Here is a 13052-nt window from a genome sequence, read left to right on the forward strand (position 1 = left end):
TGAAGTAGATGTCTATTTTTGTTTCATCAGAAATCTCTGCATGGTAGTTTGTTTCTTAATTGAAATTCCTTTTGTAAAACCATATTTTCAGAGAAAGAAATGAAATTTTATTTCAGAGTGAATGATCCACATATAAAACAGGGTTTTCATTTCAGTGATGTTATCTATTATATTCTAAATAATTAGGACAATTTTCAAATATTTTGTAACATTATACTAGGAAATGAAAAAATGATAAAAATCATTTGAATTTTTCAAATAAGTTTTACATATAGAAAAAGGACCCCCAGAAATATACAGATTTTTTAAAAGATCTTTTTCTAAACTAGCTTCCTGGGTATTAAGTGTTTAGGGGAGTAAAATATATTATTATAATAAATGATATAGGTCTCCAAGGATAGGCTTACAAAGTGTTACTTAGTTAGTGACGGCAGGTTCACTGATGTTGTCTGATGTTATAATAACTGCATTCATTCCAAAAGTGAGAAGACTGTGTCATGGCATTTTCGCTTCATGCTGTCCATCGTTTTTTTTTTTTTAAAAGAACTGTTAAGTTTCATTGTATTTTTTAAGGGATCTCATCTCCCACCAGATGTGCCAGATGCGGTGGCTGTACCTTCATCCAACCTCTGTTCAGCAGACGTTTACTGAATGCTAGGCACTGGGCTTAGTCCTGGGGATGTAAAAATAATTGTGGTTTCGGTGTATGTTCCAGTGTTCAAAATGAAAATACAAATACATCACTCAGTTTTCACTGCAGGTGCTAATTTGGTTAAGCACAGAGCCGTACATAGGAATAGCATCCATTGTGGAAGTAGGGGCCGGTGATCAAGGAATGCTTTCTAGGGAGACTTGTTCCTCTGCTAAGTCCCAGAGGATAGGTGGATGGAGTTTGGCAGGCAGAGTGTGGTCCTGACCCTTGCAGGTTTGCTGATGCAGGAATGGATTCTTGTGCTCCATGACACTGCCTATATGTTGTTCTTCTGCCCTCATCAGTAGCAGTGAAGGGGGTAAGTCTGGAATAGTGACTGGTCATGGATGTGGCCTATGTGACATCAGTGTTGATGTATCGGTATGTGGATAATCGGTTGTACAGATATCCTTCTGTCTCATCCCTTTCCTTTAAATGACAGCTCATGGTCAGTTGATAGCTATATGAAGGCAGTTTTACTCTATCTTGCAGAGAGTATCTTTTGAAGAAATCCAGGCATTCTCTGAATTGCTTTGAGATTCCTGAGAACCTCAGGAATGTCTTATCAGAGTGGTTGTTGTTGTTCAGTTGCTCAGTCGTGTCTGACTCTTTGCAACCCCATGCCCTGAGACCCATCAGGCTCCTCTGTACAGGGGATTTCCCAGGCAAGAATACTGCAGTGGCATAGGAACTCATCTTGCTTCAGTAACACCAAGGGATTCTTTAAGGAGACTCAGGCATCCACTCAGTATTGGCATCCCTATATCTCAGCTCTGCTGCTCTGAAGTTTCTAGTCTCCGAAGATGAAGACCAAAGGATTGGGTTTTGGAGACTTCCTAATGTGAGCAATTAATAGCTGGGTCTCAGTTTTTGTTGCTTTTTTTTTTTTTTTTTTTTTCATTTAGACAGTTTAGCCTGTGGTCTGAACAAATTTAAGAATGAGAGGTAGTTGGAGGTTTGGACTTTTCTCCTTCTGAAGTCTGCATATGTCAGCACAGGCAGATGATGGTTTACTAACACTTGTCTCTAGGGTATGAGATTTCTCTGCGATAATATAGAATATTCCAGGCACACTTGGATGTCCCCTAAAATAATGCCATATACAACCCTGTTGCCTAGCTGTCTCAGTGAACAAAGGTCATAATACAGAAAAATCTATCAGCAAATTATTGTGCCCAGAGACTTCATCAATTAAGTAAAATGTTCTTTGAATATGAAATATATTTGTCTCTAAGGCCCTAATATTCCTACTCATTAATATTATTCTATTATTTAGAAATATTTATTTAAAATATAGACTCAAAGTTTTTTTCCAAAGTAGTATATGTAAGTTCATGACTTATAATGTTAGTTATGCCTTTAACTAATGTAGGGAATGGCTCATCTCTTACATGAAATCAAACAGATGTCCATGAATAATTTCAGTTAGTGAAGGAGCTAAGAATTTTTCAGCCATGATATAGTAGTAGATGAATGTGTGAAGTACAGGTATGAAATAAAATGGTTAATTAAGTTACTCAATTTTAAGAACTGCATCTTCAGTAGGTTTCTGCTTTCCATTGGATTTTAAATCCTACACCAATCAATTGATGCAACATTGCTAAATCAATTCAGAAACTCTATAGTATCTATCTTCCTAGTCCTTTTAATATTAGATTTGCATCTTGTTTATTATTAAAGAATTTTGAGATAATCATTTTGAAACTCTGATTCTAGAAAAACATAAGTGAAGTGATTGTACATATTTGAGGAAAATATAAATACTAAGTTCTTGAACTTACTTGAAATTGAATTTTAGCATGTGAAATCGTTGTAAACTGCAATAGAGACATCTGGTATTTAAAATATCTTTTTGAATCTACAACATTGTTTAGAATGAATTTTCTATAGCTTATGTGTTTTAAGGGTTTAACTTGTGATTGTTAACTATACTGTAACTGGCTGAAAGTTTTATTTATTATGCATGGGAAGCAGTCTATACACTTTGTGCACTGATAAATAAGTAAAAAACATAATTATTAGTTAATGTTAATATTAGAGAAGATTATTCCTAAGTAAAAACTTATTGATTTGAAGGGAAGAAAACTTAATTGAATTAGTAGAACTTATTAAGAGTAAAATTATCAGCCCTTGTTTTGTTAAGGAATCTATTATTATTAATATATGCTAATATTTAATTCTTCACAGTTGTGTATTTGTAAATTTCTTTTCTAAGTGTACTAGACAAGTGAAAATATTATAATATAATATCTATAATTTTAAGTAGATTTTTTCTATAATTACTTAAAATGCTATTTAAAAACTCACGATATAAAAGTAGCTTTTAGTATGGAATTAAGATATACATGTGTGTGTGCTCAGCTGTGTCCAACTCTTTGCCCCTCTATGCTCTGTAGCCCACTAGACTCCTCTGTCCTTGGGGTTTTCTCAGGCAAGGATACTGGAGTGGGTTGCCATTACCTCCTTCAAGAGATCTTTCCGACCCAGAGACCAAATCCATGTCTCTTGTGTTTCCTGCATTGGCAGGTGGATTCTTTACCACTATGCCACCTGGAAAGCCTGGGATTAATATATAGCAGAGAATAAAATATCCAAACTTGTGAAATTTTAAGATACAACAATTTTAAGCACCTCTGAAGTTGGTGCTGTAATTATAGAAAAGGTTGAATAAGATATCTGCCAATTCATCTCAAATTAAGTAGTTTTCAACTTCAAATATAAGATGTTGTCAAATATTTCAATAATTATGCTAGAATTGATCACAATGAATAGAATGAGGAAGAATATTCACATTATTTTTAGAGTTATTAAAGTGAATAACTTTTCAAAAGTGGTGAAACAAATACCTGTATATTTTACTCCATTCACTTGCATAGAAGATTTGAGGAACCTCATTAGTTTAAAAGATATTTCAGCTTGTAAATGTGAGTCTATTTTCATTATATTACATGGAACTTTCATTTTATTTTTGATGGGACTTTCATTGCAGTTATGTGTTTGATTATTCTGTATATAATTTATCCTCATTTTAAATGTCATCAGAACTTTTTGAAAGCTACTTTTTTGCATATTTTAGTATGGTATTACTTTAAAAAGCTTTCTCCTAGATTTTTCTCTGAATTGATGATGAGACAAATATCTAAAAATCACTTTCCAGAGAGACTGAAAAAGAGAAACAGCTTTAGTCATGCTTTATAGTTCCTGGTCTTAGCTTATATATAATCATATCAAAATTAAAACTGTTTTACCGAAAACAAGGTGATTGCAAATATATTTTTAAAATTTTAAATTTAATAATTAAAACAAAGTATAATTACTCTGGTATTCTTTGCATAATACAGTAATTGAATTCTAAAACTCAGTTGGCAGTATCTTGCCAAATTATGTAAAATATAAACTTAATTTTCTAGAAGGACTTATTTGTCAAAAGTTTGACAAATTATTTTTTTTAATTGGATGCTTCTTAAAACAGATAATTCATATTTGCAGAATAAAAACATGCATTTCAACTAATGAGAAATGGATACTGTCACTCATTGATGTTAAAGAAAAAAATGGAGAGGCCTTTAAATGTTTAAAAAAATATATATCTACTTACCTCTATACCTGTATTTTAATAATCTAAAGCATATGATATGGTCTAAATCACAGAGGGACATTCTTTAAAACCTCATTTCTTTTGTATATTGATTATTAGGAACATCAGGATGTCAGAAAACTTATAATTTTAAAATGATATTCTTTGTAGAAATTTCTCTTTTAAAAAGTCTCAGGACTTTCCAAAATTATATTTATGGATCCTTTAATACTGTCTACAAGATTGCTTTAAATATGGTTTAGAAATTCATTCAGCATATACAAAAGTAACTTAATACAGAATTATAATATAGTTGAGATTAAAATATCCAAATTAGTGGATGTTAAGACATAGCAATTTTGAGCACTTCTGAAGTTAGTACTCTAAATTTAGAACATACTGAATAAAATACCTTCCACACCTCTCAATTTAAGTAGCTCTCACTTAAAAATATTAGATAGTCTCAAAAATTCCAGTAATTACACTGGCAATATTAACCAAACCTTATAGAAAATTGGTACATATAGTTTTAAATGTTCACTAAATTAATTAGTACAATTGAAGAGCTAAGATGCATGTACACAGATGTGTGAAAATCTTTTTCACATGCTGAATAATAAAGATTTCCTCCTGTTAAGCCATGGAATATATTGTAAAAGAAATTCCATGAAATACTTTTGCTATAGAGTTTGTCCTGTATTTCTGAATTCTGACTTCATCTTGCTTCTGTACCATCATTGCCTGCACAAATGCCAAGTGAGCTTGGTTTAAAGTGTAACCTGAGTGGGGTTAATAGCACAGTCCTTGTCTTTCTGGATTAAAGTGAAAACATTTGAGAAAATCCACTGAAACACATTCTTCCATTCAGCAACTGTCACACATCTGGTATGTGAACAGTGCTAGTACATATTAATAAACAGCACTAAGAATATTGTGCCCTCTGAGGAAATGGCAACCCATTCCAGTATTCTTGCCTGGAAAATTCCATGGAGGGAGGAAGCTGACAGGCTGCGGTCCATGGGGTTGCAGGGAGTTGGACACGACTGAGCAACTAACACTGACCTCTTTAGGCTGTGAAAGAAGAGTGAATCTAGTGAATATTGGCATCTACATAGAAATCAAATATCCTGTAGATCTTTGCTTTAGCTCTCAATTAGTCCATTAATTCACTCATAGGATTGTTAACGTTTCCACTGACAGTGACTCTGCACATTCCTGGGAGTTCAAATTTGCACAATTGCAGATATGTTTCATAAACTGTCGACTCTTCAGGGATGATTCTTAAGACTTGTTTTGCTTAAAAATCATTTGAGAAGCTTATTAAATGCCAAGTCCTGTGGCCTTTATCCCCAGTTTTTGTTTCATTAGATTTGGATACAGCCCATGAATCAACGTTTTTCAACATAATTGCCCTTCCTCCCATCTTGCAAGAGATTCTGTTGCAGGTGTTGTTCAGAACATATAGTGAGGAACTCTAATCTTGGTGTGTGAAGTCAAAGTGTTAGTCACTCAGTCATGTCTGACATTTTGCGACACAATGGACTGTAGCCCACCAACCTTCTCTTCCATGAGATTTCCCCTGCAAAAATACTGGAGTGGGTTGCCATTTCCTTGTCTAGGGGATCTTCCAGACAAAAGGACTGAACCCCAGTCTTCTGCATTGTAGGTGAATTCTTTACTGTCTGAGCACCCAAGGAAGCCCATATGGTCAATGCATTCTTTTGTTTGATGTGATATATCCTGAAACAAGAGGAATAAAATATTAGAAAGTCTAACTTTTACAACAGAAAGTACATGGAATAGAGGTATCTGAGTTAACCAAATTCTTTTGAACAGTTTCCTGGAGATAAGGAAAACTCTTGCTAAAAAGCTCTGGGTGATGCAGTTTGTATTACCTTATTATTTTTTTCTTCCTGATATCTTATTTAGAGGAGCACTTAAAAAAATGAACTGCTTAAGGTGGAAAAATTCAGTTCAGTTAGGTTCAGTTGCTCAGTCCTGTCTGACTCTTTGCAACCCCATGGACTGCAGCACGCCAGGCTTCCCTGTCTATCACCAACTCCTAGAGCTTGCTCAAACTCTTGTCCATTGAGTCGGTGATGCCATCCAACCATCTCATCTTCTGTTGTCCCCTTCTCCTCCTGCCTTAAATCTTTCCCAGCATCAGGGTCTTTTCTAATGAGTCAGCTCCTTACATCAGGTAGTCAAAGTATTGGAGTAGTCAAAGTATTGGAGTTTCAGCTTCAGCATCAATCCTGCCAATGAATATTCAGGACTGATTTCCTTTAGGATGGACTGGTTGGATCTGCTTGCAGTCCAAGGGACTCTCATGAGTCTTCTCCAACACCACAGTTCAAAAGCATCAATTCTTTGGTGCTCAGCTTTCTTTGTAGTCCAACTCTCACATCCATACATGACTACTGAAAAAACCATAGCTTTGAATAGATGGACCTTTGTCAGCAAAGTAATGTCTCTTTTTTTTTTTAATATGCTGTCTAGGTTGATCTTAGTTTTTCTTCCAAGGAGCAAGTGTCTTTTAATTTTATGGCTTCAGTCACCATCTGCAGTGATTTTGAAGCCCCCAAAAGTTACATGTTAAGAAATGATTCTAGCATGGACCTGAGAACATGGTTCTGATGAGTTTCTATCTTACATTAAATCTTTATTTAGGATTCTTAGCTCACTTTCATTAGATGTGACTCACAAGCCTCCTTCGCTGCCTTCTAGAAGTACTTCTTTAATATTTGGAACTGTATTTATATTTCATACTCTTTGCTCTTTATTTGTGTCTCTTTTCAAAAATATCAGAACATTTGCAGATGATAGCTAAGGTTTATATATAGAGATTGCCTTCTAAATAAACATAAATTTGTCTATCACCAAAAGTATATGCTATCCTACATGATTTACTTTTATAGTATTTAATGAAGAATGTTGCTTTTTTCCTTTAAAAAATTTTCCAATGGGGAAAGTAGATCAGCATAACAGAATGAAGTCAATAGTTTGAAAAGAAAATTTAAACCTATAAGCAAATTATTGATAATTGTCTTTCATCTTACTTGTACATCTGTGTGAAAATTCCTTTATTTGAGAGAGAGCTGTTCTTAGTATATGTAGGATTTGTTGTTGTTGTTCAGTTGATCAGTTGTGTCCAACTCTTTGCAACCCCATGGACTGCAGCACACCAGGCTTCCCTGTTCTTCACTGCCTCCTGGAGTTTGCATTGAGTGGATGATGCCATCCAACCGTCTCATCCTCTGTCATCCGCTTCACTTCTTGCCCTCAGTCTTCCCCGAGCATCAGGGTCTTTTCCAGTGAGTTGGCTCTTAGCATCTGGTGGCCAAAGTATTGGAGCTTCAGCTTCAGCATCAGTCCTTCTAATGAATATTTAGGATTGATTTCCTTTAGGATTGATTGGTTTGAGCTCCTTGTTATCCAAGGGACTCTCAAGAGTTTTCTCTAGCACCATAGTTCAAAAGCATCAATTCCTTAGTGCTCAGCCTTCTTTATGGTCCAACTCTCACATTTATACATGACTCCTGGTAAAACCATAGTTTTTACTATACAGACCTTTGTCAGCAAAGTGATATCTCTGCTATTTAATACCCTGTCTAGATTTGTAATAGTTTTTCTTCCCAGGAGCAAATGTGTCAATATTATGGCTACAGTAACCATCTGCCATGATTTTGGAGTCCAAGTAAATAAACAGTCACTTTTTCCATCTTTTTCCCATCTATTTGCCATGAAGGGATGGGACTGGATGCTGTGATCTTAGTTTTTTAATGTTGAGCTTTAAGCCAGCTTTTTCACTCTCCTCTTTCACCTTCATCAAGAGGTTCTTTTAATATGTCTTTCTTGCTTTGAAATGTTATAAATTTTTGACATAAATGTTATAAGCTAATGTGCTTTTCCATGTTTAGGTCATAGCTTTTCACTGATTATTTTGCAAAAGCATGAGTCATATTGTTAGGTGGTGCATATAGTCTGTGGTCAGAGCACTGGGCTAGAACTCTTAAGACTGGCTCCAGCTCTCATGTGCCTCTTGTTAGTTTTGTCACCTGAACTACAAGTAATTCATTGTAATGTGCAGATAGCAATATTTCTGTCTCATAGGCCTGCTTTGGGAATAAAAATGAAGTATTCTCTGAAAGGTACCATTACTTTATTTCTTTTTGTCATGCTTAACAAAAATATTTGGAAGAAGACACTGGAATTTATATGTGAAACTTTCCTTCCAAATAAATTCATATCTTTTGACATATATGTTGTCTAGTTATAAGCAAAGGAAAAAGAAAATAACTTTCTTTACCATTGGGAAACTGCCTGTTGACAGTAAAAATTTCCCACAAAACAGTAAAACCAAAGGCTTGAAGAGAAAGAATGTAAAACCACAAATGTATTTGCAAGTCAGAGCATTTGCTGGATCACTATAAGATATTGCATCAATTTTTAACATGGATATTAACCAAGGACAAACATTATCTGATTTGGTTAAGGCTACAGAGGAAATTATTCCACTCTTTAATTTTCTTCCATGTAAATGTTTTTTAGGAGGAAAGGAAAAATGTTTTGTACTTACACATAAATGCCCAACAGTAAATGTTGAGCTGAAAGAAGGAATAGGAGGAGGGAGAGACAAGGAGGAAAGACAGAAGAACTAGAAATTTATGTTCTGTGTTTACATACTTATGTGTAAGTAAAGTTAAAAATGTGTTGAAAAATCTATGACCTTCAAAAACTCTTTTAATTATATTGAGAAGTATGAACATATTTGAAAGACCACAATTCCAATGGTTTTACATTAATTCATTATATAAACAAATCACAACCAAATTGAAAATCAGTATTAAATAATTTTAGGGTTTTGTTGCTTTTGAAATAAACTTGCCTATTTCAGATATTTAATAAAATGGTGATGTTATACTTCAAGATGATTTGTTTAGCCGTGGTAATGGTTTTTATATAATTTGACTGAATTTGAATAAAATTTGTACTCTGTGTAAGAGCCATTTGAAACTGGTACAAAATTCATGACTTTATTGTATTTTTTTCTTGGTTGAAAATGTGCAAATAAGTGTGATTAATTCAGCAATTATTTGCATTTTAATGTAAAAAATAGATATTATAGAGGCATTAAAACTTTTTTCTGAATTGCTTGAAAGTTCTTGTATAACTATAGTGATCTATTTAGATTTTCATGTTATAATACCACTGATATCTTTTTAAAATTATCTTTAAATAGAAACCTTAAAATTACTGAAGTTGAACACTGAATATGCATTAACAGAAGAGTGCTCTTAAAATTTACCAGTTTTCAATATCTGAAAACAGTCATTTTTTTTGAAATGATATTTTATCCAAATGTTTTAAACTTTTATAAGCACGTTTTTCAAAATTCAAAATGTTTAAACTGGTCCTGTATATGACTTTCTTTTGGAGTGGAAATATAATTTTCTTTTTCAATAGTCTTATCTTCAGTAATTCCAGAGAGGAAATATTCTTAATAGTAATGAATGTATTTTTGTTTGAAAATTGTTCTAAAGCTTTAAATAAAAAAGTGCTAAAGTGCACAATGGGAAAAAATATGACAGTGTTGTAATGGAGGTAAATTAGATTTGGTGACTTATATTTTATTTTTCAATTTTTCAGTTAGTTGCTTTTTGCAAAAGATGATTGAGTGCCTTATGTTGGAATAGAATGAATTTGCTTATGTTGGAATAGAAATAAAATTCCATATAAAATTATAACTTCTTTAAAACTTAGTTTTTCAAGAATTATCAGAAGGGGGTTTGTTAGGTCAACTATTTTTCATCTCAAGTGCTGTCATATTTACTCATTAATCACTGACATTTGTTTGGATACTCTGTATTTCAAGACTTTAACATAGAATATTATTAATATCATAAAACAAGATTGAAATTAACCTTATGAAATTAATTTTATGGAAGATAATTGAACATAGTGTTAGAAATAACAATAGCATGTACTAGCTTTGTTTTCAGGTAGTCCTATTTATAGGTTTTACTGTTGCCTTTTATTATTGATTTGAGAACAGTAACTTCCTTCTTCCAAATATCAGATTCATCGTCAGAAAAATGGGAATTATAACAATACTTATATCATAGGATTTTATGAAGATTAAGTAAAATTGTTTATGTAAATTGCTCAGTGTATCTGATAAAGGATTAGACCTAGGGAAAAAAAGGTTTGTTGCTGTAATTCATATCATTTTTATATCAGTTCCTTTCCTGTCTTCAAGGAACACATGAGGTTGAGTACATTTAAAAAGGATAATGAGACCATAAGATCTTGTCCTTAAGATTTATTATCTTTTGTCATAAATATTTAATCTAGATATACTCCACATATTTAGATATAATTTCAACAAGTATTCTCTACTTGATATTCAAGTTCTAATGTTTTCCTTTCTTTTAAAATTCACAAGCAACTAGGGAACCCAAAGCCGGTGCTCTGTGACAACCTAAAGAGGTGGGAAAGGGAGGGGGGTGGGAGGGAGGTTTAAGGAGGAGGGGACATATATGTACCTATGGTTGATTCATGTTGATGTATGGCAGAAACTATCACAACATTGTAAAGTAATTATCCTTCAACTAAAAATAAAATAAAATTTTAAAAAATCACAAGCAGCTTTTTCAAAAGATTATGTTTCATGAACCTAAATTTTTACTAATTTTTATAATGTCTTAGAAGAAATCTTGGCCCTTTTTTCCTTTTTAAGACAGTACCCTCAGTATAAGAGAACATTATAATGTTCAAATTCTTCTAATAACTTGACTAAAGAAATTATTTTAAGCAATTTGAAATATGAAAACTTCTAAAAGAAAAAGTATGAAAAGCTGAAAACTTATATCTGATTTTCTCCTGTATTTATTTTTGTTACCAGGTTACTGCCTCCCTGATTAAAATCATGGACATTCTTAGGCCCTTCTGTAGCAGAGAGAAGATGATATCTGGCTTGTAAAAACAACGACTTTATCAGCCCCCATGAATCCCAGTTTATAATGGGAATATGATATGAATTAATGGGAATATGATTCCAAGACTAGGTCAAAGAAGTAAACACTTTTCAAAACTTATGCAGGCTATATGCACTTTCATATTATAATATGTTACTTTATCTTCTGACAGTTTAGAGAATTCATATCTAATAATAAAAGCAAAAATATCAAGAGAGAAGGGGGGCAGGGTTCTTTCCTATTTTTTCCCAGGCTACAGTCTGATGTTCTTGTCTTCTTTATATGGACTTTGGATATTTATGATCTAAAACTTTCAAATTGTTGTTGTTTCATCACTAACTTCTGTCTGATTATTTTGCAACCCCATGAACTGTAGCCCACACAACTGAGTGACTTCACTTTTACTTTTTACTTTCATGCATTGGAGAAGGAAATGGCAACCCACTCCAGTGTTCTTGCCTGGAGAATCCCAGGGATGGGGGAGCCTGGTGGGCTTCCGTCTATGGGGTCGCACAGAGTCGGACACGACTGAAGCGACTTAGCAGCAGCAGGCTCTTCTGTCCGTGTGATTTCCCAGATAAGAATACTGTAGTGGGTCGCCATTTCCTTCTCCAAGGGATCTTCCTGACCCAGGAAATGAACCCATGTCCTACACAGGCAGGCAGATTCTTTACCATTGAGCACCAGGGAAGCCCAGACTCTCAAGTAGCATTGTTAATATCTAATCTCATTTGATTCCTAACATCTTGGTTTCTGAGTTAAGGACATCTTTTGTAGAAAGTAGTTTAAGATGGAAATGTATCTCTGTACATATATAAACACCAAAAGGACAAACAAGCTCCACGTAGCCCTGTTTATTAAAGAAAATTACAAATGTGAGAGAAGTTATCCTCCAATATAAAAGCTTTTAACCAATAGAAAGAAAATCCTAAGATGATACATGAAAAAAAATCACAGAAGTAATATTCTTTTTACAATAAATTTCAATTTATTCAATCATAAAGCTATTCCCTTTTCCACCAAGGGACAGTCATGGTTGTTTCTTTAGAAATCCTGTCTTTGTTTAAAATACACTTTACAACCATAAAGTGCAATGCCATCATAATATACACATTTATATATTTATTTATTATATCATTGCTTTCCCTAATAATCAGGAGTTTAAATAATTCTCAGTTAAAAAAAAAAAAGCAAGAAAAGTCATATGTGCTCATTACTGGCCTTATAATAGCTTCAGAATCTTAGTATTTCTGTGTTACTGAATGTTCAGATATGCATACTGTCAAGATGATTATATTATTCATTATCTTCTTGATAAGTGGAGAATTTTAAAAATTTGAGCAAAGAATGATTTTTTTGGGGGAAAATTATTGGCACTTATAAGTCAATGGCTGCAGGGAGATGGTGATGGACAGGGAGGCCTGGCGTGCTGCAATTCATGGGGTCACAAAGAGTTGGCCATGACTGAGTGACTGAACTGAACTGAACTATAAGTCAATGAGGAAAATTTTAGGGACTTTCAATATCAAATTTTCTTTAAAAAAGTATTCTTTGTTTATTAAAAGATAGATATTCATTTAAAGGACATGGCATTACAGAGGTCAAAATAAGTAAATAAATGTTACCCACAAATAATTACTTTTGATGTTCAGTGATGTACTTTCTAGGTATTTATATATATATATATGAAACATAATAATATTAACATTTAAGTGCATTACAGTATGCAGTGCACTGCATTGGGTACTTTGTGTGCATTACTTAATCACAAAAATACCATGGAGTAGACAATATAATTATTCTTGCT

The 13052-nt window shown here is 33.4% G+C and overlaps 1 protein-coding gene across 1 annotated transcript in view; it reads left to right on the top strand.

The window, feature by feature from the left end:
- Positions 1–13052, top strand: part of CUNH8orf34 (chromosome unknown C8orf34 homolog) — a 337095-nt gene that overhangs the window by 122259 nt on the left and 201784 nt on the right. The window lies entirely within an intron of this gene.

Source organism: Oryx dammah, unplaced genomic scaffold (genome assembly GCF_014754425.2).
Source record: "Oryx dammah isolate SB20612 unplaced genomic scaffold, SCBI_Odam_1.1 HiC_scaffold_19, whole genome shotgun sequence".
Lineage (NCBI taxonomy): Eukaryota > Metazoa > Chordata > Mammalia > Artiodactyla > Bovidae > Oryx > Oryx dammah.